Source organism: Excalfactoria chinensis, chromosome 1, assembly GCF_039878825.1.
Source record: "Excalfactoria chinensis isolate bCotChi1 chromosome 1, bCotChi1.hap2, whole genome shotgun sequence".
In the NCBI taxonomy this organism is placed as follows: Eukaryota; Metazoa; Chordata; class Aves; order Galliformes; family Phasianidae; genus Excalfactoria; species Excalfactoria chinensis.
In genome coordinates, this window is record NC_092825.1 from 87,988,306 (window position 1) to 88,014,542 (window position 26,237).

Below are 26,237 nucleotides of genomic sequence, written 5' to 3' on the forward strand. Positions count from 1 at the left end.
ACTTGGTTCTCTCTGTCATTTTCAGATTTTCAACTGGTGTGTTCTGATTTCATTCAGGCTGATACCACGGACCCTCAGCAGAATTGAAGACTGCCATCCCAAGGATTCATTCTTGCTGTTATATAGATACTTATGCCGGGGTCTTCTGTTTACAGGAAGGATGTAACCTGCTTTTTACAGGTAGCCATTTGGAAGTACACCTTTTTTCTGCATGGAGTGTTAGGACCTTCAGAACCCCAGCAGCAGGTGCCTGGGGCATTCACTGTGGGGCAGACCAAGGAGCATGGCTCCAAGGGACTGAGCACATTCTGGATCTGAAATGTACTGGAGGTGGAGGAATAACTCGTAAGATGTTTAGGTTTTGCAGTTCAAGTCTCTGTTAACTGAAGTTATTTATCACCGAAGGTCACAGCAGACCTATTTCTAGAAACACATACCATAAATTACTGCAAAATTACAGATAAATCAATTGAGCTAATAACAACTGAAGATAATACAGAATTCTGCCTAACAAGCACCCTCTCAGGAGAAGTCTGGGCAAATAGATATGCTTTGAAGCATGCCCTGAATATCAATCTAACACATGAAGGAAACAAATTTCAGAGTCTTAGAGAATATGTGCTTCCAGCTTAGAAATGCACAAATTCATTTATTGCCTGAACACAGAGACTTTGATTTGTTACAGAATGGTAAAAAAAAAAAAACACAAAACAACAAAAAACCTGAGTCCATTTCTGTGCCTTCAATTCAAGGCACAGATGTTGCGTAGTAAACCTGCATTTGGTGCTTTTCTTAGCCATGTTACCAATCTAAAAGTCCCTGTGTTGGTAAAATGATCCACCGTAGTATGTTTTCAGTCAAGCGCTACAAAGACGATGCTTGCTTTTGTTTTTTGGACAGTGCTTCAGATTCTTTCAGCCAACAGAAATAGCACCAAATGGTTAAACTGACAAACTCTGACAGGCTTAGAAAGTTACCACCTCAGATGTGTCTACTGCCATGTTATTGCACTTGGAGTAAAATCGAGAGGAAGAAGGTTCTACTTCCTCTGAATCAGCTGAAATACAGAATTGGAGGGACTGCTCACTCTACCAGAGAAGGAGAACTTGCCTTGTGATGCTGGGTACTGTTACAGTATTGTGAGAAACTGTGTGAAGGTATTAACCTCTGAAAAAGGGGCAGAGTAAAGTGTAGAAATAGCTCCTGTCCTCGCCTCCCCGCTGTAATCAACTCACCTTCATGTTTCCTATTGAGGCCACATGAATTGCAGCATGCTGGCTGGCTGTGGTTCCTTTGGCACGTCTCTCTGCAGAAGTCTGTGGTCCTTCCTGTGCTACCCCTAGCATTACCAGGTGCTCTGTGTTTTCCAGCCTGCAAAACACCAGATACTTCAGTCCTGACTGTGATAACCCCAGGTAGCAGGGGATCAGGGAAGTTCTGTTCCTGGGGCAGCTCCTGCAGAGGTACCAGCAGAGCTGTCTCTCAGCTCCAGCTGGTAACAGAGCAGAGTGCTCAATAAAACCTGCATGGGGAGTGGGGCTGCTGTATGGGGGGGGGGGAAGTAGGGGGAGTGGGGGCTAGTCAGTGATGCTCTCTTCTCTTCATTTGCCACGTTCTCTGCTTAGATCTGTTGGGTTGCAGTGTACTCCATTGCTGCTTGCCAACCCTGCTCGGGGGATACCTTCCCTACTTGTTGTCATCACGTCTGTAGCAACTGCTGCATTTACTTAAATGTAAGAATGATGTTCAGAAAGTAATTATGCATTCCTTGCTGGTGCTTCTAGTGATGAAATTGATGGTTTGTTTCTGTGTGTTGGTTTTTTGGTTTTGGTTTGGTTTGGGTTTGCTTTTTTTTTTTTCTTGGCTTTTCCTTTCTCCTTTTGGAGAATTAGTCACTCTTCTGAGTTTGCTCTTTATTTTATGCCCCTCTGCCATCTGTTTTAATCTAACTGAGGGGGATAGGGAGGGGAAGGGGAAGGGGAAGACAGTCCCCTAGCCAGCTCTCTGAGAGGCAGGAAGGAGGAGCAGCAAGAATGGCATAGTTCATAGCGTGACAGGATTGCTTATGTAAAACAGTAAGCGTGCCTCCCAAATGCAGCTTCAGTTGTTGGGTAGATGGACAGTGAACCTGTTTTGAATTTGAATATTTTGGCTGGAGAACATTCAATCATTCTTAATATTGCCAGGGGAGATAGCAGTGGTTCATCTCTGTAGTTCATTGGATCACAAAACTTGGTTCCCTCTCCAGTTTGAGGCTGATCTGAATACACAGTTCAAACCTCTCTGGGTAGTGGTCTGGGTGTAGTTGTCCATGGGAAACAGTGCCTGTGGCTGCTGTGTGAATAAACATCTGTGAGAAACAAAGCTGTGCCTTCGCATCTTACCCCCTATGTGAGTGCAACAGTCTGCAGTAACCCTGTGCTGATAAATTCCTGTGTAACTGTGATCAGCACTCCATCTATAGAAGTACATATCCCCTTGGGTGGGTGGTCAGGATGTAAGCTTGGACCCTCCAGATGTTTAATTTAGTTTGTGTCTAACAAACAGTTTGAAATGTTCTTTTCAACCAAGAAAAAATATCTGTATTAGGAAAGAATGGTTGTAAACTTTTCGTTCCATAGAGCTGGATGAGAAAGAAAAAGCAAGTCTTTTTTTTATTTTGTTTTAAGTTTTGAGTTTTTTTTCCCCCTGTTTGCTTTGACAGTGAATCAAAGTGATTATTCACCCATCTCTGTCTGCAATTTGTACAGCTAATTTTGTAGTGTGCAGGAGTCACTTGCTTTTGTGTTTATCAACTAAATTTATACCACAAAGTGAAAGGGCAGAATTAATAACAAACAGAAATAATAACAAATTTGTGTATGTTTCAAATCACTGCCCTTTGGATAAAGATTTGAAGCCTGCAGGAGTGATAAAGCTGTGTTAGAGCAAAAAGGTCGAGAGGTAGCTTTACTTCCTTTGAATGGTAACAAAATTCAGCCTTGTTTCTCCCACTTCCCACTCATCCATATGCTTAAGGGCCAAGTGTTCTTTGGCAGCCATCTGAAAACACATGCATGCACTGCTGTAAGTAAAAAACCTTCCTAATTGATACGCCTACCTCTGAAAGTCTAGTATGAGAAGGGGTTCAACTTTGAGGAAAAAGGTCTACTAAAGACCTGTCAAGCCAAAAAATCTATAAATAATCTAGTGCTTTTATTAAATAACAGTAATAATGGTGCACTTTGGTTAATAAGCATTTTGGTGGAATGCCTCCTATGTTACCTGGCTTGGACAATGTGTGCACCTTTTGTCTCACTTCCTTGGATTTTGGTCCTAATTCAATTAGTCAGATTAGTCACTTGTAGCTCACAGTTGTTTCTGATTCTATAACAGGTTGTGTCAGCCTTTTCCAGTAGTGGTAGAGAGGTTGGATTTATTTAACTTGTTTTTTATTATAAAACATGTGAAAGCTTTCATTGTGCTGGAAGAAACTGCCTTGTTTACTCTGGGACAGTAATAATAAAACCTATCTTCAAATTTCTCTGGAACAGATCTCTATTTCAAGTTGGAAAATAAGAAAGCATTGCTGTCAAACCTGGGTCAACAATAGTACATTTGTGTTTCTGCTGCGTGCTCACCAAGACAGCTCTCAAGAAGAACTGGCCTCAGAAGAGTGGAAGGAGGAGCAAACGTGACAGGTTGGTGTTATCCTCTGCAGCAGGGATTCTACACAGCAAAAGTAACATTAGGAATCTGTGGTTAATTGCTTCAGTTTGGAGAGATGCCCAAATTCACAAAATGTGCAATCTTACCTCTGCCCTTTGCCTATATTTTTTGTCTTTCCACCTGCCTTTTTGTCTGTCTTTCCTGTCTTACTACATACTTCCCAGTATTTTGCCTCATACTTCTTGTTATAGTGTCATCTCTATTCTGGCTCTTACGTCAAGATCAAAGGTCTTTCCCTAGGCTTTGTTAGCCATTTATGATTTAATAGGCCTATCACTCAGTAAAGTGTGTGCTGGGTTTGTGCTGAGCAGCAGTTCTCTAATGCCTTCTTCATCAGGATAAACTGATACAATTTGGCTATTTCCTTTGAGTCATGAACCTGGAGTTCTGGCTGAGAAGTATTTTAAGTAAAACAAATAGAATCAGTCCTTAAGCTGATGGGTTTGGGAAGTGGGAGCAAGTGTAAAAGTCTCAAAGTAGAAGTGGAATTCAAAATATGTTTTACCCAGTCTCCCTGGAAAAGAATGGGAGAAAAGGAGTCTAACATGTTTCCAGAAAAACAAGCAGGATGTGCTGAAAGCTTTCTTAAATGGATGCTTTTGGAAGCTTCATTTAGAGGATGTTGCCACCACTACGCGAAGGAGAATATGCTGTGGAAAAAGTGAACCTTGAGACCAAAGATGGAGCTCTTTAGCTCATTACATGGAAGCCTGGAGAAGTCTTGTTAAGTGCATCAGAGATACTTGTGTTGAAAGTATAGCTGTCAGATAAAGTCTCAACCTGGGAATGTGCCCATGGGTTTTCATTTCAGAAATAACTACAGTGTCAGCAGGGCAGACAGGCTGAATAACTGTGCTTACACTGGCATGTGGTGGACACAAAACCACACAATGTAGCAGTGCTTTCTTCCATTTTACCGCTTCCAAATAACCTGCAGCTGTCAAGCATGCATTTCCCTTAATGTCATTATTGCATCATAGCATGCTCACTGTTAGAAGTGCCTGCATTTAAAATGTCAGCCTTGGGTCGGTCTGCATAAAATCAGAACAGTGAACAGGAGAGCTAGGGGGATGATGGAGCCAGAGAGAGGAAATCTGATGGGGAAGCTGGGGGGAAGAATCTGAAGAAGGGAGGGAGCACCTGCTGCATACTACTTGCATGCATGTATGTTCCACAGCGCTGTTCAGTCACACTGAATGTATGCAAATACAGTGACTTCTCACAAGAGCAAGGATGCCAGATAGCTCATCCATGCGGTACCATGGAAGCTTACATTCAGGACTTCCAAGCAAGCTGGCATGCTGCCTTGGCAAGGGAGCAGATCTGCTGAGTGAGGAGGGCAGGCAGGCAGCCAAAGCAGCCCAGTGCTGTGCCCAGGCCAGAGGAGCTCTGGAGCTGGTCTGTGGCTCTTGGGGCAGAGCTTGCTGCACCACTTCTGCTGGGCAATGGCTGTCTCCGCAGTCAGCTGGCATCACGGCTTGTTAAATAATTCCTGGGAGACTTTGGCTTTGAGCCTATCCTCAGGGCTATAACACTTTCAAGAAAGCTAATAGCAGCAGAATAGTGTTAAAATATGTCCAAACTCCTACTTCAGAATGAAGATTTAGCTTCCCCAGGAAGCTTCCTGGATGTGTCAGGTCTCCTGTTGTAGACCCTTCCATTGCTGAATGAGGCCTTAAGCTCCGTAACACTTTGTGAACTTGTATTCGTTCTTGATAGGCAAATAATGGGCTGTCACACACAGCTTTTTCCTCTGCATAATTCTGATGAAGCTGTGACACTTGACAAACAGCACAAATGACTGTGAATGGCTGCTTAAAATTAACGCAGATGAATCAGAATTAATTATGAAAAATGGAGTTATTGTTGTCCCAGGAATTTAGTTGTTTAACAGATTATTATTATTAAATAGCCGTTGTTTAACAAGATTATCCAGCTTCAGTTGACCCCCAGAACTTATTAGGATTACCATTTCAGAGCCTTAAATGCTTTATTGATAAGAAATTGTTTCCAAACAAAGTTTCAAAGCCTGTTATTCTCTCCCTCTCTCCCCCCTTCAAAATCAAGTGATATTGCTTTTCTAAAATCTTTTAAAACGTAACTTTGTGATTATGAAAATCTTCAGTACCGTAGATAAATTTAGATATTACTTGATACTAGGGGTGCTTCTAGTCAGCACTGCAGCTCTTTGTTTTCTATGCAAGGAAAAAATGTGCAACTTCAAAAGATGGTTGAGCAAAGTTATCTTTTAGATTTAGATTGTAATATTTACATAAAAAAAGCAAGAAGTTTAGCAGCTCTTTTCTCCTTAAGCTATACTCTGTGAAAATGAAATTTGTCTTTTTATGTGATAAGGCTATTTATCTGTAATATTGATGTGCACTTGCAATATATTTCAAAACATTTCACCAGGTCTGTTTTCTAAATGGTGTTTTATAGCATTCAAAAAACAAACAAACAAAAAAAAAACGTATTTTGGATCAGATGAGGACAAGTAAAGTTAATTTGACGGTGAACAGAAGCATCAAACTGTTTTCCCCTTGTTGCCCAAATCCATAGAATGCACATTAATTCTCTGAGTAGCTTTAGGACAGCTCAAAAAACTCCAGTACATTCTCATCAATGGTATGCTTTATGTGGTCTCTGGAGTTTCTGAGAGAGAGAGAAAAAGAAAATAAGCTTTCACAAAATAACATGGTTAAGAAGCATTGGCAACAGGCAGTTGCAAAATGGTTAATATCCCAGTCTTCAGAGACTGGAAGAAGCCTGGAAAAATCAAAGGCAAACACTTCTTTTTTTTACATAGCAGAGCATCTTTGTGCTTTGCACTTCTGGAAATGCTGAATTCCTTTCCCTGGCATGCTTGCAGTTGACCTCTCGCACAGGGAGGTTGTTGGATTTAACTATGAGCCATAGCATGCTGGATTGTTTTTCTTTCAGGAGATTGAAAAACATCAAATTATAACTTTGAATCTCTGCTAAAATTTGTCTTTGTCTTTACCCTTTGAAGCTGTCGAAATTTAAGGAAAAAAGCTTTTATCAGCACCACACTGTTGGCAAGTAATTAAAATGTAGTGTTTCACATTGTATGCCTTTATGCATATAGATATTGCATTCTGTTTTTTGCATATCATTCAACGTTGTATATTTTAAGAAGCTATTGCAAATCATGTTTTCTTTGTGTTTAACATGAGTCTTTACTCTCTGAAGCTGAAGAATATTTTAACATTAACTCTTTCCTCACATCCGTATCACAGTATCGTGCGAGTTGGAAGGGACCTTAGAGATCATTGAGTCCAACTCCCAGGATTCGAGCCTTCTGTGTAGCAGAGCGGCACTTCTACATATACTTCCTTACTCTTTTTTCTAATTTCAATGTTACCAATTTTTTGTCACTAAATACTGAAATTACATTCTGGGATCCTTTTGCCTCCATGTTTTGATTCTAAATTTTTGGGACATAGCTAGGTCATATCAAATCTTTCCCTGCATAATCCCAAGATTTAGAAGCTGTTTTAAAAAGCTACAGTTCTAGCTGTATCTAGAAAGTGTCTTCAGATCAACTGACAGAAATATCTATGGCTTCAAATAAAACTAGGATGTCTGTGGAGAAATAGCCAGATTGCTATTTGATGACCATCTACATTTATACGGAGCAACCATCTCTATCAAAACACCTTCGTGATATGTTAACATTCAGAAGCTTGAGGTAAAACACACACACACACACATATATGTATGATATGTACATTATATATATACATACGGTATGAAGTCACCATAAAAAATTTCTTGGTCAGTCTAGCAGGGCACATGAATTGGATTTTGCCTGCTTAATTTGCTATCATAGGAAAAGTTGTTGGAATAGAAAATTGATGTATTTGCCAGTATCCAAATAAATCAAATATATTGTCTTTACTTTGAAGCCCTTTCTGTTCCCTAGTTGTTTGACTCCAGTTTTTGAGGATGAGAAGTTCCAGCAGCATTAGCTGCGGTTCCTGGGTTTGTTGCTGCTTCTCTCTACTCTCTACTGCAACATCTATTATTCTTTCTGGTAATTCAGATGGATTGCATTAGGCCAAGCATGTAATCACAGCATTTTCCCTCTGCAAGTAATTTATTCTAGTCAATTTGTTCTCTCTGTTTCTGATATATATATATATTTTCCTTCATTAGAAGGCGTATTCATGTAGCTAATTTAGGCCAGTGCAGCTAAAATTGTCCAAAAATCTTTGAGTCTGTGGGATTGGTTGATTTTATTAACATTACACTGATACTTATTTTTAAATACTCCAGTATGATCTGATTTGTCTGCAGTGTTGACTGTCATTGCTCTAAATTCACTACAAAACATATAACACTGCATGGAGGAAAACCTCATTAGTCTCATAAATATAACTATCTATGAATCAATTAGCCTAAACTTAAATTGTAATTAAATACCCCCCCCACAAACTATGAAAAACAGCAGCTTTCAGAAAACATATGACTTAAGTTCATATCATAAAAACGAAAAGTTCTCTGAAAATACTTAATCCCTCATATTTATTTATGTATTTTAGCTAGCAGTGGAAAAATTGTAGCAGACCTTTAAACATCAAGAAGACTTCTCCTATATCACAGCTGTGGACTAGACATAACATGGAAAGTAAACGCAGGACACTCAAGTAAGAAACAAAAGAAAACCGAACCTGACCAAGAAAAATAAAATAGCCATCAAATATAGTACAGGATCATTAGATTAACCTTATGTCATGATGAAAAGCGTTGCTGTAAGATGTGCTTCAGGTACACTTAATGGGATCAATAGGTTTATGTTCTTATTGCACTGAAATGGATAAAGCTTTTAATTTAGATAAATGGGTACCTGACATGGTCTGTTTTTGTAGTATCTGTTGCATTTATGTTGGGTTTTGACTTTAGTGGATAGTAGAAGACAATTTTTATTTATTTAATTTTTTTTTTTTCCTGTACAGAGTAGCGGCGAAGATGGGTGCCAAGAAAGAAGTATATTCTTCATGCAGATGATGCTTTGCTTCTACAGCAGTATCCAGCAAGAGCAGCGGATCTGTTAATAGCTTTCCATTGGCAGCACAGAAAATTAACTAGGGGGAAAAAAGCTTAGAGCCAACACCATGCCCTTGAATAGCCCCTTTCCAACAGCACTATATGTCTTCTCCTTAGCAGAGATTTCATAAATACTGAGGATTTATTTATCATCACAGAACGATGTCAGCCATAGTTAGGATGGAGATGCACTTCAGTCTGGGCAGAACGTAAGTCATTTGTGGCAACAAAAATGATCCAATGGATGGGAACTCCTCTGCTACAACAACAGACTGAGAGAGCTGAGGCTGTTCAGCCAGGAGAAGAGAAGATTCCAGGGAGACCTGAGAGTGGCCTTTCAGTATCTAAAGAGAAGACAGGGTCTGTTGTGATGGGACAAGGGGAAATAGTTTCAAACTAAAAGGGGGGAGAATGAAACTGGATATAAAGAAGTTTTTTAATGATAAGGATGATGACGTACTGGCACAGGTTGCTCAGAGAGGTGGTGGATGTCACAAAGACATCCAAGGTCAGACAGGACAGGGTTCTTAGCACCCTGATAGAGCTGGAGATGTCTGTGGACTCCCTTCCAACTCAAGTGATTGTATGATTCTTTGACCTTGGGGAGAACAACTTGTCTATACTATGTCTTCCTTTGTTCTTGCAGCTCCCTTCCAGAGGAAGGCATTCCTGATGGTTGGATCTTATATGTCACCCAGCATAGTCAAGTTGCAATAGTCTCATGCTATGGTTTTATTGCAACTGTTCCGTAGGTATGGCGTAGTCATCTATTCCCCCAGATCTCTTCTCTGGAAGACTGTTCATCTGTCTGCCCCTTTTCCTGGCTTGCCTCCATCTGCTTCTGAGCACTGTGGCAAAGTGTTCCTCTTTAGGCTTTAGAAGTAGATTGGGTAGGCTGGGTTAAATGCTGGAGACTGTTATTCAATTGTAAGTTGATAGCTGTGCCAAAACTGTTCTAGAAAGTTCCCAGCTGGGTGTTGGGGCAGCAGTGTCACACAGGGTTCCTTCTGTTACTTCAGGGCTGCAAAAAGGCCAGGATCTGGGAAAATTACTTAATTTTCTTCATACATATAAAGAATGCACCAAATTTGTGCTTTGCAGCTATACTGAAAACTTTCAGCTTTCTAATGGCCCTTAAGCTGATGCATTGAAGTAATGAATATACAATATACTTAGGCTGGGAAGTATTTTGTTCAAATAACTTGTTATAGCCTGTAGTTGTTCTCTGATCTGACTGTGGGCTTGTTCAATTGGAGCCATTTAATTTCATCAGAAGTTTCTCAGTTGTTGTGGTGCAGAATGTCATTAATGACCCTCAGAAGGATGCTCAGTGTAAAGATGTTAGCACAGTCAAAAGCTTACACATTGCTTGAGATAACCTTGAAAAAACAACTAATTATTGCAAGTTTTGTTCTCTGTGACAAACCTGAGGTGAATAGCTGGAGCCTTAGGGGATTGCTATGAGCAGCACCGCATTCAGGAAAGCAACTGATCCTTCTATTTTCGCCTCTCTTCCCCTCCTGGTGGGACAGCTAAATCTGTTGTAGGCAAAGAGATTTTCTTCCTCAGATATAGCAGGCATTTTGAGAATTAGTTAAATGTTCCTAAGCCCATCTTCTCCAGATACTTGCTTCCACCCAGTAAAATACATGTAGTCCAGCTGAGGTTCCTTGCCCTGAGCCATGGACAGTATCAGACCTGTTTTTCCCTGCCTGGCTGAACACTTGCTAGGCCAAGAGTTAGGGTCTGTTAGCTTTAAAAGCTGTTAAGGAAAGTACTGATTGTTTCTTAATAATGCAGTGCTGGTAGCTTTATTTATTTATTTATTTCTCCAGCAAAATGTCATTAAATATCTTTTGCTGCTATGACAGTTATTGCAGAATATCTCAGAGAAGGGTATTGACCAGCCTTCAAAGTACAAGGGCTTGATATCTTGGAGATTTTTCTTTTGCTGACATGTAAGAGCAGAGAAGAGGTACTTGTGACCTTTTATTCATCTACCGAGAGTGTGCTCTCCTGAATTTTTGTGTGGGTAAGAAGTATGCCTTAGAAGGAAGTTCAGCTGTGTCACTGAGTGTATTGTGTTAACAAAAATCTGCAGTACAATTGTCGAGAAGAGATATCTGTTCAGGAAATCAGTGGCAGGGGCCTTGTTACTTGCTCAATTCCATGGCACGACAGCTATTTTCCAGTCTGGAACTAAAACATTAGTTTTTTTGACTGCAACTAGATGTTCTACTTTCCCTGTGTAAGAATTATAATAATAGCAATTATTTTTTTCAGGATTCTTCATCTGCATGTATTGGCTGCATTGCAGGTTCATACTAAAAATAGTGGTAAAAATTATGATGACTTGCATACAGAAATGTATCTATTTAATGTTCTCAATTTACTGTGGATCATGATTACTGCACTTGCAATTTAAAAGCAGTTCTCTGACACACCTTTCACTGTTTTTGCATAGGAGGAAATTGCCTTTGAAAAGCTTAAGTTGTTCTATTAAGCATTTTGATGTGTAATATCGGAACAGATAGACTTAAAAGTAACTGCCTTTAAGGTTGTCAAAAATGTTGCTTGGGCCAATATTTGGATCATTTATCTATCAGAGAAGAGATTGATGAGCCTAGGAACTTCTGACTGTAGTAAAAATGTCAGTCTGTGCCATTCTTGCTGTTTCAAGAATTCGCTTTTCATTTAAGAGTCTACTGCCCTTTAAGACTATTTGAGCGTAACATTAAAGACACATTCAGATCCTGTGTCCTCTTCAATTGTGATATTTATATTCCTACATGTATGCTTCAGACACTAGAGAATTAATCATTCGGTTGGTAGGCTCTGAGGAATTCAAATACCTCCTCCTGGACCTAGTTTTGTGTGGCTTAGAAATTATGTTTTACCACCTATAAAGAAGCTCCTAGTGCTATTGCTGTAGTCATATATATGAGAGGTTTTTGAAAAGACAACCAAGACTGCCTATATTTATTAACTTCAGCCAAACAGCATAGAATTAACTGCTTATTTCTCCTAAAGCTCTGTTTATGACCAGGGTAGAGCTCATAAAAGTGTCCCAGACTCCATGAAAGAGGATGAAGAACCTCATCCACCAATTTCTTGAGAGACTTTCAACACCCAATTGACTTCCTGCATATTTTTAAAGGACATTTACTGTTGGTTAATTATTTAGAGCAATTGAGTACCAGTCTTGCTCTTGGGAAATAAGTTACACTTAAGTATCTCAAATTGTAGAGATTTAGCAGAACTGACATTTAATAGCATTTCCCTCATCTGCTGTATTGCAAACACTGTGCCAGGAGTTATGCTTTTGTTTGATTGTATATTCAGACTTAATGATACCTCTGTTTCTCTAGGCACTACTGCAGTTTTCCCACTTTTCGATATGGTGTTAATGAAATGAACCTTTTCTATACAAAGGGTGTAGCCCTTCTTTCAGTGCATAGAATTACAGCAGAAATGCTAGTCAGTGGCAATAGGAAGATCACATAAGTGCACGTCCAATTATCCAGATTTCTTATGCATTTGATCATCTAGATTATCAATAGCACACAATATTTTGGGTCATTGTTATTTTTAATATTAGCAATAAAGAAGCTGCAGTTCCACCCTCCCAACCCCCGGCCAGAAGCTGATGAAATTAAAGCCAAGTTTTTTGTCTTTTGTCTTAATTTAAAAGCAGTGTACAAAATGATTGCTCTAGGTAAACTAAGTAGTTGACTTTTTCTCTACTGTTACATTTGTGGTTCCGGGTTCCTCTCTGTCCATACGGGCAATACAAGGCCTCAAAATTCTGTTTCTACAGTTTTTAGGGTGTCTTTCCATGCATTCTGACCAAATCTCCCATCTGGCTCTTTTTCCCCATCCATACCAATAGGCATAAGAAATGTGACTCACTGATGCCAGTTGCTGTATGGCCTTCAAGGAGTCTGAGTGATGAGTGCTGTCCATTAACTCTGGAGTAGAAAACTCAGCAGCAAATCATTCCTGATGCATCTCCCAGGTAGAATCCCAGGTAGAAGGGCTTCTTCTTTCTTTCTTTTTTTCTTTTTTTCCCCCCAAAGTGCTTCTGAAGAACAAGGTAGAAGCCCAGCCTAAATGTGCTGAAATGTTACAGATGCTCCTGTTAGCTCTTATTTGGATTTCTTGAGGACTTCTTTTAGTGGAAAAAGCACAGTGCTTGCCCTATGAATGTAAGGCGGAATACAGACAACTCTGGGATATTAAAGCTGTATGAAGAACTGAGTGAAAGTGTAACAGGCAACTGAAAAGCCCTTAAAGATAAGGAATTTACCATTCAGATACTAAGGACTTACTGTTCTTAATCATAGAATTATAGAATTATAGAGTTCTTTCTAAGTCTTATCATTTCTATTAAGAAAACTGATTTTCCAGAAATGAATGTGTGGCTGAAAAAAATCCACTTCAAAGGATCAAGTTCTCCTCCTTGTCAAGGTAACCTGCTGTAGTGGAAATGCTAAGTCACAGCTTGAAGCAGTGACTGAGCATCAAGTGGAAGTCAGGGCCAACCCAGGGGAGCTCAGGTGCAAGCAGTGTAGCTGGGTGACCAGAAAGGATGGAGCCAGGATCCACCTCTTCCCAGACCTCATTTAAGGGTTGGCAGTGGAGGTGAGAGCATCTGGAGCTGTTTGTGAGTAGAGGTGAGGAAGTCTGTAGATCCCAGCCTACTTGAGGACCTCATAGGCCTTTGGAAAATGAACAGTTTATTTCTCTTATTTCTATGCCTGCTGCTGCTATGTCTTAGCAGGTCCTCACTTGCTGTGGTCTGGGACCTTGCTGCTTTGCTGTCTTGTGCTTTCCATTGTGTTAAACCTGTACTTTGCTAAGAAGTCTGTCCTTTCTCCATTTGAGATGGCTGAATCTAAACTGTGATTTAGAGTTATAGAATATTCTAGTCTGGACACACAGGGATCATAAAGTCCAACTCCTGATTCCACAAAGGACCTCCCAGAAATCAAAGCGTATATCTGAGAGTGTTGTCTTGTATGTAATGAGATCCCATCAATGTTGTCCTGGGCAGGTTATCCATGCCAGATGTTTGCAGATGAGCCAGGAAGGGATCTGATACTGTTCTTATTGCATTTGGTGTCTCAGCAAGCAAACTATGTGATTGAAGCAACAGTAGTTGGTAGGCTGTCTAAAAGCACCATTAACATTGGTGGCTTCCTCTCTAAGGCTGAAGTCTAACTCTGTATTTGACACTTAGTAAGCCTGTCTATTTTGGTAGAGGTAGGTGGAGGATTAAGGTAACCAGAGTCTGGCTTTTTATTTATTTATTTGTTCCCCTTGTCAGAGAAACCTATCCCTAGACCTAAGCTCTTGGTACACTGAGAAATGTCTGTATAACTTTTATAGAATAGAGTGGTACCTTGCTTGAGTAACTGGGTGAAATAACATTGCATGGTTTGTGTTTGTGCAGTGGATTTGGAACTGGGGAAGTCAGCTAGCAGCCACAGTGACCACCTTATGTTCCTGTCTGGAAATGACCATTTCAGAACTTGAGATTAATGGCCCTAGTGGTCACCTGTGTTATAAATCTCAAAGGGGAAATCACTGAATAGCACTGTGCCTTCTTGTTTCTGCCAGTCAAAAGGATTAAATATTTCCAGTCAGGAAATGAGTGGGAGTGAGAGCTGCCTTGTGCATCTCTAGCATGGTCGGAAATGCATGTCTTCCCATTGCCTCTTTGTCCATGGACTGTGACTTGAAAGCCCCTTAGAGAAGCTCAGAGAAGCTTTTCTTACAGAAAGACTTTCTGAGGTATTCAGAATTTAAAAACACCAAGCTGGAATATTAGATAGCAGGCTGAAAGTAAATTAAAACAAATCAATTAGCTGCAAGTGCTATTCAGAGAGTGTTTCAAATTAAAATAGGCACCTAAGAGCGTGAAGTGTTCTGTCAAGTTATTGAACATGAGGGTGGAGAATAGATGAAGATCACTTTAGTACACATGTTCAGCCACATTAATTAGAGCAAATTGGTGATTTCCTTCTGTTGGGAACTGTTCTTAAAATCAGAACAAATCTCTAGAGAGTCAATTTTCTAACATACTATCACTCAATTACAAGGGGAAATTTTAAGATTTCAGTTCCCTATTGTCAAAATGGGGAGGGAATGCTGGGGAAAAAATGCTTTTAAATACAAATAGCAGAGTTGATTTGACTTAATGCAGCTATCTAACCCAGAACTGTTGCCCTACACAGTGAGAAACAGGCATCTCTAGGGCACAGTTATTCTCATTCTAAAGTAAATGCTTCATTTTGGTCAGATGAATTGTGTCTGAAGGTGCTTATTTCTCCTGACTGGTAATAAATGGAGCCTATGAATCTTAATACAGATATAGGAATCTGCAGTGTGGATCTCTACAGCTAAAGGAAATGAATCCTGACCAAAGTACACCAATAATAAGAAGTTGGCAGAGAAATTTCCAAACAGAACATTTATCATGTCTACAGTAGTGTTACACAGTGGTCCAAGGAAGTTGTAGACCTGCCTAAAAAGTTATGGCGATATCACATTTTCAATGCTTCTCTAATGCAAAGCAAGGGCATACATGGAATATTTCTCATAAGCTTACCTAATCATAACAGGCAAATTTGTAGTGTTAATTTTGGGACCATTTCTCCTGGGAAATTTATTCCATAGGTGTTTGCCATCTACCTTTACATCCTTGCAGAAGGGAACTCAGTGGACAGGCAGTAATGATCTAAGTCTTCATCTCATTCAGTCCATGTTAACAATTTGCTTATTAGGTAGGTGCTTTCCTGTAATCCTTTTGACATTAAAAATCTAATTCTGTCTTCTAATTAGAAAATGATTTATGTTACCATTTGGATTTTATCCTTTTTGTATTAAGCAGTTTATCATAAGTGGGAATATGAAAATCTTAAATGTGATGCAATGTCCCAGTATATGGAACTAAAGAAATTCTAGTGAGTCTATGTCACTGTAATTAAAATTTCAAAGGATTTATATGCTTGAGCACACCTTTTTTAAAACATACCATGGACAGTGGAATGTGCTGAGGGCTGGTGTCTAACATAGCAAAATACTGTGATTCCCTTCTTTTAAACTACACAAGCATTTCTAATTTTGAGGAAATGAAACTGCAAGTAGCTAATTTTTTAAATTTAATGTCTCTATAAAGACTATGAATTGTGACTGCCTTCTCATCCTCTGCAAAGAACAATGAGTGTCAGAAGTCGGAAGCTTTAAATATTGGTAGCTTAATTAGAAAGTAGCCTAAATGAAAAGTCTAAACATTTTAATTAATTTCCTCTGGAAATTTTTTCTCAAAGGAAATTGCAGTAGACGTGTGAGAACTGGGGATCACTAGGGAGACCTGGGCATTGGATGTGGCTCCGGAAAGCCTGGTCTATTGGTTGGCAACCCCACACATGGCAGGGGTAAACTGGACGATCTTTGAGGTCCTATTTAACCCAGGCCATTCTATGATTTGCTGGCAGAAACTTTAACTATGAAGTGTTTGCTCCTTGTCTGCAACCTTGAAGTACACATAGAAGGAAACACTGTATGTATGTCTATTAACTTGGAAAATGAAAGACTGTATGTATAACAATCTTTTGTTAACATCTCCTGGACATGAGCTGGGTCTGGTTCTATATGTTGGACTCAGGGTTATCCATGCAACGTTATGCAACGTTTTGCAACGTTTGGTTATGTTGTTCTTCCAACACTAATACTCTTAGGAGATACTTAAAGTAACTTACACGTCATTCCTCCAAAGTGACACATGTATAGCTTGGAGAAGCTCCTTAGGACCATTATTTTAAAATAGGCAGTTCTACCTGGTGCTGCTGCAGGCTCAATAATGTGAAGCTTGTACTCTGTGTCTTTCTTTTTATAAGCTATCTTATTTAAGTTGCTAGTATTTGCAATAGGTTTCATAGGATTTCTTTGCTTAATCTGTACTGTATTTATTTGAAGTAGCATATATATATATTTTAATTAATTATAGAAAGATTCTTTTTTTTTTTTTTTAATTATATGCAGCTAAACTGGCTTCTTGATATTTTCTCTACAGTTATGCTTATTTTCTTAAAATTTTGTAAAATGTATTAGATCAGCCAGTGGTTTGTATAAATTTATACTTAATTCATGCAGAAATATTTCATAACTTTCTGTGCAGGAACTGTCCCTTTGACTGGTTTAAAGTTTCTTATTTGCAGATTCAAGATTATAATATCATTTTACCACTGGAAGGGGGATTGTTGGAAAAACATTTGCTTAGAAAAGACCAAACTTTCACTTTTCTCATCATCATATCATTAGTGCTATTTTTTTCTATGCAGTTACACAATCTCAAAATGTTGTCTGAAAATTGCTGTAATTTTGACTCATTCCTTTGGTTTAGAGATTTGAATTTAAAGGTGTGACTGTTAGACTAGCGGGAAGCATTGTTTTAATAGAAGATGCATAATATTTACCGAATGTTATAAGATTTGATTATCCTGGTGAGCAAAAGACTTCTCATTTTTCAAGTAATAGCTTGGATACAGCTGTTCCATTAATAAGTCCTTCAAATATTGTACCATGTGATAGGACTAGAGGGAATGGCTTCAAGCTGTGCCAGAGGAGGTTCAGACTGGACATTAGGAAATGCTACTCTGAAAGAGTGGTCAGGCAGTAGAATGGGCTGCTCAGAGAGGTGGTGAAATTACCGACCCTGGAGGTGTTCAAGGAACGTTTGGACATTGTGTTGAGTGACATGGTTTAGTGAGAGCTATTGGTGATGGGTGGATGGTTGGACTGGGTGATCCTGTGGGTCTTTTCCAACCTTGGTGATTCTATGTTTTCAAGCTCCTCCATTGCACTGATGACCTTGTGTATAGGGAGTGGAATATTGGTAGCTACTGTACAGTTACTCTGTGTTCAAAAAATGGTTTCTAAGGGACTTCTAGGACTTGTGCACCCTGAAACATAGCAAGCTTTATATTTTGAAATGTCTCTGCCCTTCCTGCTTCACCTGAGAATGGTTCCTTGTTTGATTCTCCCTTGAACTGCCTAGTTTTTTTCATGTAATCTTGGAACTGGCTGTCAGAGGGAGCCAGTAATTAAGTGGGTGATGTATAACTACACCAGAGGAGGGTAAATCTTGTATTCATTTTCTATGGAACCCCGATGAATTTAAGGCCCAGAGAGGATCTTTATCATCTTCAGCTCTTCTGGCACCGAAATCCCATCTGGCATGCTACAGTGGAGGGTGAGTGAACAAGGTTTTCTGCAGTACTAACAGTGATTTGCTAACAGAATACAAATTATTTCATTATCTTATTTGTTCTATTTTGAATCCTATAAAACTAATTTCTACAAGACAGCTACTGATTAACATAATGTTACAGCATGAAGCAGTAGAAGTGTGACAATAAATATTTGCTTAATGCATTTTTGTAATAAATTTAACCGTTTTCAGAGAGGCAATTATATGACTGCATGAATTTTTGTTGGAAATTATTAAAGTATGGACAATCTAATTAATGTAATGAATATAAGCTTATAGCTAATGATACATGATGGGGAAAACGAGATTATTAGGAAGACTGTGTGTGTGTATATGGTGCAAATTATCCTTAAGTACAAATCAGCAGATAAATTTGCTAAGCAAGCACGTTTTACAGGCTTGAAGAAGTTTTTTCTTTTTATTAATTTACTGGACTACTGGGTTAGGCAATCAAGTATCTAGTGAAAATATTTGAAATAACTTGTTTTAAAGTGAGCCTATCAGTAATAAGACAAGTTAGCCCAAGTACCAAAATACCATCTCCATATACATGGCCCTGCTTGCAGTATAGAAGTCCTAACCCTATATCTTGAAAAATCATCATCATTAGGGCTAGAAAGAAATTTTACCTAGGAAACACTATCAGTTTCTCCTAAGCACAGTTTTGCCCTGGGCTCTCCTGACTACATAGGGTAGTTGGGGCAGGGAAGGAAGTGTTGGAGGCAAAGTCCATTGTGATGCACGTTAAGTTTTAGAGCATGCCAGTACAATATTTCTAAGCCTGAGCATGCTGACACTACTCAGCACTTGAACAAAAGAAAAGTGAAATAAAGCAGAAATTACTTATTCTGTGAAAGATTTGCAAAGGTTCCTTAACACATGAAATTACATATTTTATGTTTTGAACAAAGCATAAAGAAATGTGGGGGTTGTGACTGACAAATTTCAGTCTTCAAAACAGTAAAAGTTTAAACATTTATCAAGAAGGATCTTAAAGGCTGAAACTGTTGAATGAAGCTCTTTCTTTTCCATGATATCCGGTTTGAGGTGCAAAATGAGTTGAATTTTTTTATAGTCTTTATCAAAAAGAATGAAGTGTTCTGGCTTCTTTTTCCTTTTTCCTTTTTCCTTTTTCCTTTTTCCTTTTTCCTTTTCCTTTTCCTTTTCCTTTTCCTTTTCCTTTTCCTTTTCCTTTTCCTTTTCCTTTTCCTTTTCCTTTTCCCTTTTCCTTTTCCTTTTCCTTTTTTCCCTTTTCCTTTTCCTTTTCCTTTTCCTTTTCCTTTTCCTTTTCCTTTTCCTTTTCCTTTTCCTTTTTCCTTTTTCCTTTTTCCTTTTTCCTTTTTCCTTTTTCCTTTTTCCTTTTTCCTTTTTCCTTTTTCCTTTTTCCTTTTTCCTTTTTCCTTTTTCCTTTTTCCTTTTTCCTTTTTCCTTTTTCCTTTTTCCTTTTCCTTTTTCTTTTTTTTTTTTTCTATCTGAGGGACATTAAGGTAGCCATTTGAGGGAGAATTAAAACAGAGAAGAGAGGCTTTCAGGTCTATCCTGAATACAAAAACTTGCTTTGCTTGCTAAAAATAAACTTTGCCTGTTCCTCAGTCTCTAAAATTGAGCAGCTTGACTCTGCATTCAGATCACGACAGTTTAAGTGAGCACAGGTGCAAATTAGCAAGCCAGCAGCAAAAAGGCCATTCTCACTGCTACTGCTGTTCCTCAGTCTTTCATGGTTGTCTGACTCCAGGTCTCACACAACATTTTCTGCATGAGGCACACTGAAGTGAAGCAATTAGATGAACAGAACAAATGTGAACAGTATCTTTATGCTATTCTTTGGGGTAAAGATATGATTCAAGGTTGCCATAAGCAAGCTGCTTATGGCATGACAGAGCTGGCTCGGATCTTCTTTGAAGCGTAGGAAGAAATGTGACTAATGCTACCTCGAGGGTGAAGGGGAGGTGTAGGCGGGAGGAACTGAGTTAGGCTGGAAAGCCAGAGGACAATTGGGCTGCTTCCATTAGGGCAGGGACTATGGCATCTGCTGTTCTGGGATGAGTTGTATGTACCAGACCTTCTTCTTGCTTAGTTGGTGGAGCTGCCAGCCCAGAGTTGCGGTAACTGGGTTCATTAGAAACACTTCTGGCATAGATGAAGTGAGCTGTGTCCAGTTTGATATCCTTGGTAGCTAGATATCCTAAGCAAATGGCAGCTCTTAAAGTTATAGCTGGCTGTGTCTTGCTATAGGTAGTAGCAGAGACAGGAATAACACAGGTCTTGTGGTACTATTGATTCAGAGCTTTAATGAGCAAATCGCCCAGCACTTGACAACTTCTACAGAGCTCAGTTGAAAAGTGTCCTTCTCCTACCTTGGTTGTGAAGTTCTAGGTGAATGGAAGGGCATGATACTACTAAGGAAACTGAAAACAGAAGCTGAGTGCTTCTTGTTCTTCCATTTCTGAAATGTGATGAGACAGTTGCCATAGAAATGCTATTCTTTGCTTGATGCATTGTGCACCAGTTCCAGAAAACCATTGGTGCTTGTCACAAATAGCTTTTCAAATTTAAATATCTCAGAGTAATGTAAGGGAAAATGTCCCTGTGGTTTTTTAATAGAAGATCAGATTCTATAAGATCTGTTTACTAGAAAGAGATTATGACAGTTGGCCATCCATTTTTACAGATGGTCTTCAAATTGAATGCAACTGTAGTTAGTTTTAGTTGCAAGAGAAGGTTAGCTTATGTTTTTTCAGAGAGAAAAAAAAAAAAGAAATTGCATCTTTTAGGATGGTTTTGATAGAGCTGAATTTGCAAATACACATGATTTCTATTAAGTATGTAAGGCTTGGTTCAGAAGACTACTTTGGCTGTTGGAAAAAATGTAATCAGGAAAAGTACTCTGTAAAGAAACAGTTTTCAGAAGATAATAGTCTGAGATATTCAAACCTTTATAAATACAGCAATACTGTAAGTGCATTATTAAAAGTCTGATAGCAAGAAAGATACTTTTCCATTCTTTTTGTAGCTGATATTTACTTATTACCATTGTGTGCTCTGCCATGGCAGGATGTAGTCGCAACTGGATAGAGAGAGCACTGAGTGCGTAGAACAATGTGAGCGCTTGGTCTGCTTTCCTGGTTGGCACATTGCTCCACAGAGACCAGCTGAAAGCAAACACCTTCAGGAAGAAGATGGTCATTAGAACAGCATAAGCCAAGCTACCACAGAGAAGGAAGAATGACTTGTGCCAACCAACCTGTTGAAATGACATTTAAGGAAGTAGAGGCTTGAAAGTACTTTACAGATGAAAGAAAGATTCAGTTCACGGCTACTCTTGGTGGCTTGTGCTATTCACAGATTTTTGGCAGCCAAACAGTAAGTTTTATTTATTTATTTATTTATTTCACCCAGAGATTAAAAAAAAGATAAGAAAAACTAAATCTATCTGTGGGAGAATATATGTTTATGGATGGCTGGACTTTATGGCTTATGAAGATATGGCCAGTTAATGTTCTCACAGAGCTTTCTGGACCAGCACAGCATTTTTCAACAGCCCTGTGCTCAAGAACAAAGGCTTTAAACAAACAAACAAACAAAAAAACAACCAAACTTTTGTTGCTTTCCCTTTCTTATAGTTAGATTTGGAGTGACATAATAAATTACTTCTGACAAAAAATTATCTGACCAGACGTATGTGCTGTGTAACATATAGATGAAGGACTTCCTCAAAAGCTACAACGAAGCTTGCTACTGCTGTGCTGCCCTTGTCTAAAAGGATCTTTCTTGTCTCTCAAGACTTGAAAAATGATGGCATGTCAGCTACAGGCTAGTACCTTAATTAATGGGAAGGGTAAGTTTATGTGAGCGTCTAGGTCAGAGACTGTGTTCCTTTCTCCTTCCCGTGGAGTCTGCTGGCCACTATAAATTATCATGGTATCTGCTGCTACTCTGATTGGGAAGAATGAGCTTTTCAGCAAGACAGCATCCAGACCATCCTCAGGGCACAGCAGTCCAGCACTTGACTTGCTTTAGGGCCTCTGAATAAAGCAGGTGACTATTACAACCTTGTCTCAGTGACTCCTAGGTGTTCTGCCTGAAAGTTTTTTGATTCTGTTTTACTCTGCTGTACTTATTAATATTTTATATTGCTGCAAAAATGCAATAAAACTATGTTCAATTCCCATAGTGGCAAGGAGAGGAGTTAATGGTTCCCCTATGGCTGAGTCAGCTGAGCAGAAGTTAGCATCACCCAGTGATAGCAGTGCTGTACGAATACTGTGGGAACATGGAGCCCAAATGGAACGCCTTCAGCTGCTGTGTAGGATTCAAGGTGCAGACCTGTGATCAGAAGCCCTGGACTATGCTTTCTGGATGGATGCCACTGCTTGGTAAAATCTCTAAGAAACAAAGTGCCTATTGACATCCAGTTCATTATAGGACAAACTTAATTTTGCAGTATTGATTTACAGAAGCCTAAAGCCACAGTGAAGCTTAGTACTCTGTTTCTTGCAGCTACTATAAACAAACATGTCTGTGCAGTGAGAACATAACTACTTGTTCAGTATTTCACTTTAGAACAGCTTTTTTTTCTTAGGAGTAGTGCTTTTGTTTGTTGTTGTATAAGAAATTGAAGACTTAGTTTCTCAAAATCAATAATGATCCTGTTTTCAACTTTTTGACCTCTGGCTTACCAAATATCATTAATTGTGATATCTGAATCACTTGAAATAACCAGCTGTCTTATCCTGTAATGGCCCAAAGTGAAGGCCTTAAATTTGAGGGCTTTTAGGTCTCCAAGGCAAGATACAGGATGCTGTGAGCATCTTGAAAATACTTACTGCAGTTTGTAAACTGAAGAATGGCAATATATTGTTAGTTATCTCTCTACTTCTCTGCTTTCATGCCCAGGGACAGGGCAAATGTTACTCATACTGTGGGTGACAGATATTCCTCTTTAAGTATGTTATTATTCTGCTCTATATTACTGAAAGGGATGAAACTACTGTCAGCTGGTATGTGAATCTGGTGGCATAGCTGTCCCTCTCTGGACAGAATAAATGCAATTTAGTAAATGATGGCTAACAGTCAGACTTTTTGACTTATATGTTTTTATATAACCTAACAATAAAGCCCTTTAAACACCAATTCTCAATGTTAGAGCTTAATGTTATACTCTATTTAAAAAACAAACAAACTAACAACAAAAACAGACACACAAAAAAGACACACAACAAAAGAGAGAAAGTATAGGAAGGCTAAATGCATTGTCCTACCTCCCACAGGTAATGGACAGGAAATGGACAGGAAGGAGTGCAGAGCAGGTATCAAGATCATCTTCACCCCAGCCTGCACTCTGTTTGTGATGCTCCCTTTGCCCTTGCAGTACTCTGTAACCTGCCTATGGAATGTGTTTTCCAGCAGAGGAGTTTACATCATTAGGAATGCCAAACATAGAATCCGCCTTCTAAAAGACATGAGAGCAGAGGAGTGCTTTCTAGTGGGTATGCTGACATGCTTAACAGCTTGAATAAAAGGATCAGTATTCTCATCTCTTTTCCCCCTAGTTGGCCTTTCCTTTTGGTTTGCAGTACTAACAATTCCTCCTAGTTAGAAGGTGAGACTTCCAGTGGTTTTGTGTGCACACACCTGTAGTGCAGGAAGAGGAACAAGGAAATCTTACTGAGAAGTGTGTTGTCTCAGCAAGAGTCTGCCCTATTTCTGCCCCTTCCCTTAGGAATCAGTAAAAAGAAGGATTTTGCTAAAAGTGCTAGGCAACTTTTATCCTACCAGAGACCACAACTTGTTCATTCTATGAGATGTAGCTCCACAGGGATCTCTTCCCTTCCACACTCTCCTAAATACTGAAGTGTACACCTGTTTGATGCTTGGCAGTATTTTGTCTCTTATGTGCTTGAACCTTTCTGTCACGGTGATTTCTTTTTCCCCCTGTAGTGATGTTCTAGATGTAATGTATGTTTAACTTCAGGCTTAAAACAACCTGTTCCTAGAATCACTGACTATCCTAGTTGGAAGGGGGACCCATAATGATCACAGAGTCCAACTCCTAAGACAACTGTGATCTTCTACAAGAAATGTCAAAGCAACAAATTCAGTTCTGCAAAGTACACAGTTGTCTTTTCTTAAAAGGGTGGAAGTCTTTTGGTTTTCAAGCCTTTGGTAATGCAGAACAAAGAACAGTGGAAAACTTCCCAATCTGCATATGTTCTAACTATGCTAGAAAGTCTGTCAGACTTCAGGAATAAATGGGTTATCTTAAAGCATGCCTCTAAGTTGCTGCTGTTGAAAACAACCCAAGCAATTCTTTAAAAGTGTTGCAATATTTCTTATTCCCAGTCCATTAAAGAGTGTTTTGATTTCTGGCCACCAACAACTTCAGTAAGAAAATATCCTGCCAAGAACAGCACAGACTGTGCAGTGCACAGGGCACAGTCCCTGTAGGGGGATCGTCTGGCTCTCAATGTATGAAGACTGATACCCTTCCCGAGAGTGGGTGGTGTCTCTTAAAAACCTCAACTGAGAAGCAGCTGGAGTATCACTGTGAAGCTTTGCTGACAGCTCTGCAAGGCTCTGTTAACAGCCTGGTTACAGCAAGGGCACCACTGTTCCATGGTAAGATGATTGAAGAAGAGTTAGAACCAAAGGCATTAAAGATTACTCCAGCTCCAAAACACTTGTGACAATTTGTTTGCTTCCTTGCTATGTCCCCTGATACCTTCTATTTTCCTGTAACTTGAGATCACTTTTTTTTTCCTTTGCCAGGAGCTGGACAAAACCTCATTCTGCTCTGAACACAGACTCTCAGAACCTTACAACCCAATGACCCATATGATGAACAAAACATTTTCAGAGCTCTTGAGATAGAACAGCAACAACAAAAAAAGTGGTCCTAGAATATATCTGGAGTAGGAGGAAGCATCATTTCTTGGTGCCTCTGAGGAATTTAAAGCCGTCACATAACAAATGCTTCTACCCACCTGGAGATTGTCACAGCTCAGAAGGTGCTCTGCTCTCTGTCCTAGAAGCTATGTGTGCTTCAGCCCCAGCACTACTCCTTGTGCAGGTTGTATCTGTGGAGAGTGAGCACATTTGTTCATCTAGGCCTTGCGAACAAGGTGGGATGTTTTTGCTGAATTATTATACTGCATTGGAGTGCAGTACTCCAGACTAATGGGATGTTGGGATTGTTTGGCAGACCTGCTTCATGACAGCACGAGAGGTAATGGCCTAAAGTTGCACCAGGGAGTATGAATATCAGGTTGGATATTTGGAAACATCTCTTCTCAGAAGAAGTGGTAAGGCATTGGAAAGAGCATCCTGGGGATATGGTGGACCCTGGGGGTGTTTAAGATGTGGCCCTCAGGGACATGAGTTAGTGGACATGGTAGTGATGGGTTGATGGTTGATGTGGATGATTTTAGTGGTCTTTTCCAAGCTTTATGATTCCATGATGTCTTGTTCTGTCCAGCCTCTCTTTACCTCTTCATTGCCCACTGACTTCAGTGTGACTAGTGATCTCTCTAAGAAACAAATGAATTTCTCTGTAAAGTATTTCCTTTTAAGAATCAAACAGTGTTTCCCTTGGATGGCTTTATCTGACCACATAGTTGATACGTTTTGGTGAAAAAGGCCAGCAAAATCTTATTGTATCTATTGCCCTGGAACAAGGACTAAAAAAGGCCTTTCTGCCAGATGCTGTTTTGCCAAGCTTCCTACAGTGAAACCTGTGAAACCCTTGATCAAATGATAGCAAACAATGCACTTACAGTTGGGTGTTAAATTGGCATAAATCATCAAAAGAACAAGATAGAGAGCATACAGTTTCTGACTGGGGTATGGCTTGTGCTTTTTAAACTTTCTGAACTATGTGAGTGTTCATAGTCTAGGTGGGCAAGAATCACCCTGATATGCCTTACGTTGAGATCACTGTGGGATTTCTGTTGAAGATGCCCTGGTTAGGCATCCACAGGAATTTTTTTCCTTTTATAGGTGAACAATAGGTTCTCAAAGGAAGGAAAAAGACAGTTTATGAGCAGAGTCAAGAAAGGAATTAGCTAGAGAGAAACATCAATTCCCTGGAGACTGCCCTAGGAATTCTGCAAGGTTTTCAGTCTGGGGGCACGCAGTGAAGAAGAGACTGAAGCTGTATGAAGATTTGAACTTTGCCAACTACTGATTTTTG

The 26,237-nt window shown here is 39.4% G+C and overlaps 1 protein-coding gene across 5 annotated transcripts in view; it reads right to left on the reverse strand.

Annotated features, from left to right (window-relative positions):
* Window positions 1–26,237, reverse strand: part of HTR1F (5-hydroxytryptamine receptor 1F) — a 113,449-nt gene that overhangs the window by 8,383 nt on the left and 78,829 nt on the right. For 2 of the 5 annotated variants that reach the window (XM_072339905.1, XM_072339914.1), the window contains exon 3: window positions 1,236–1,371. The gene's annotated coding sequence lies outside the window, so the exon portion shown is untranslated. Of the gene's footprint in view, window positions 1–1,235; window positions 1,372–3,620; window positions 3,699–23,310; window positions 23,400–25,032; window positions 25,126–26,237 lie in introns of those variants that run through there. The other 3 variants (XR_011904020.1, XM_072339923.1, XM_072339929.1) reach the window with 3 other exon arrangements.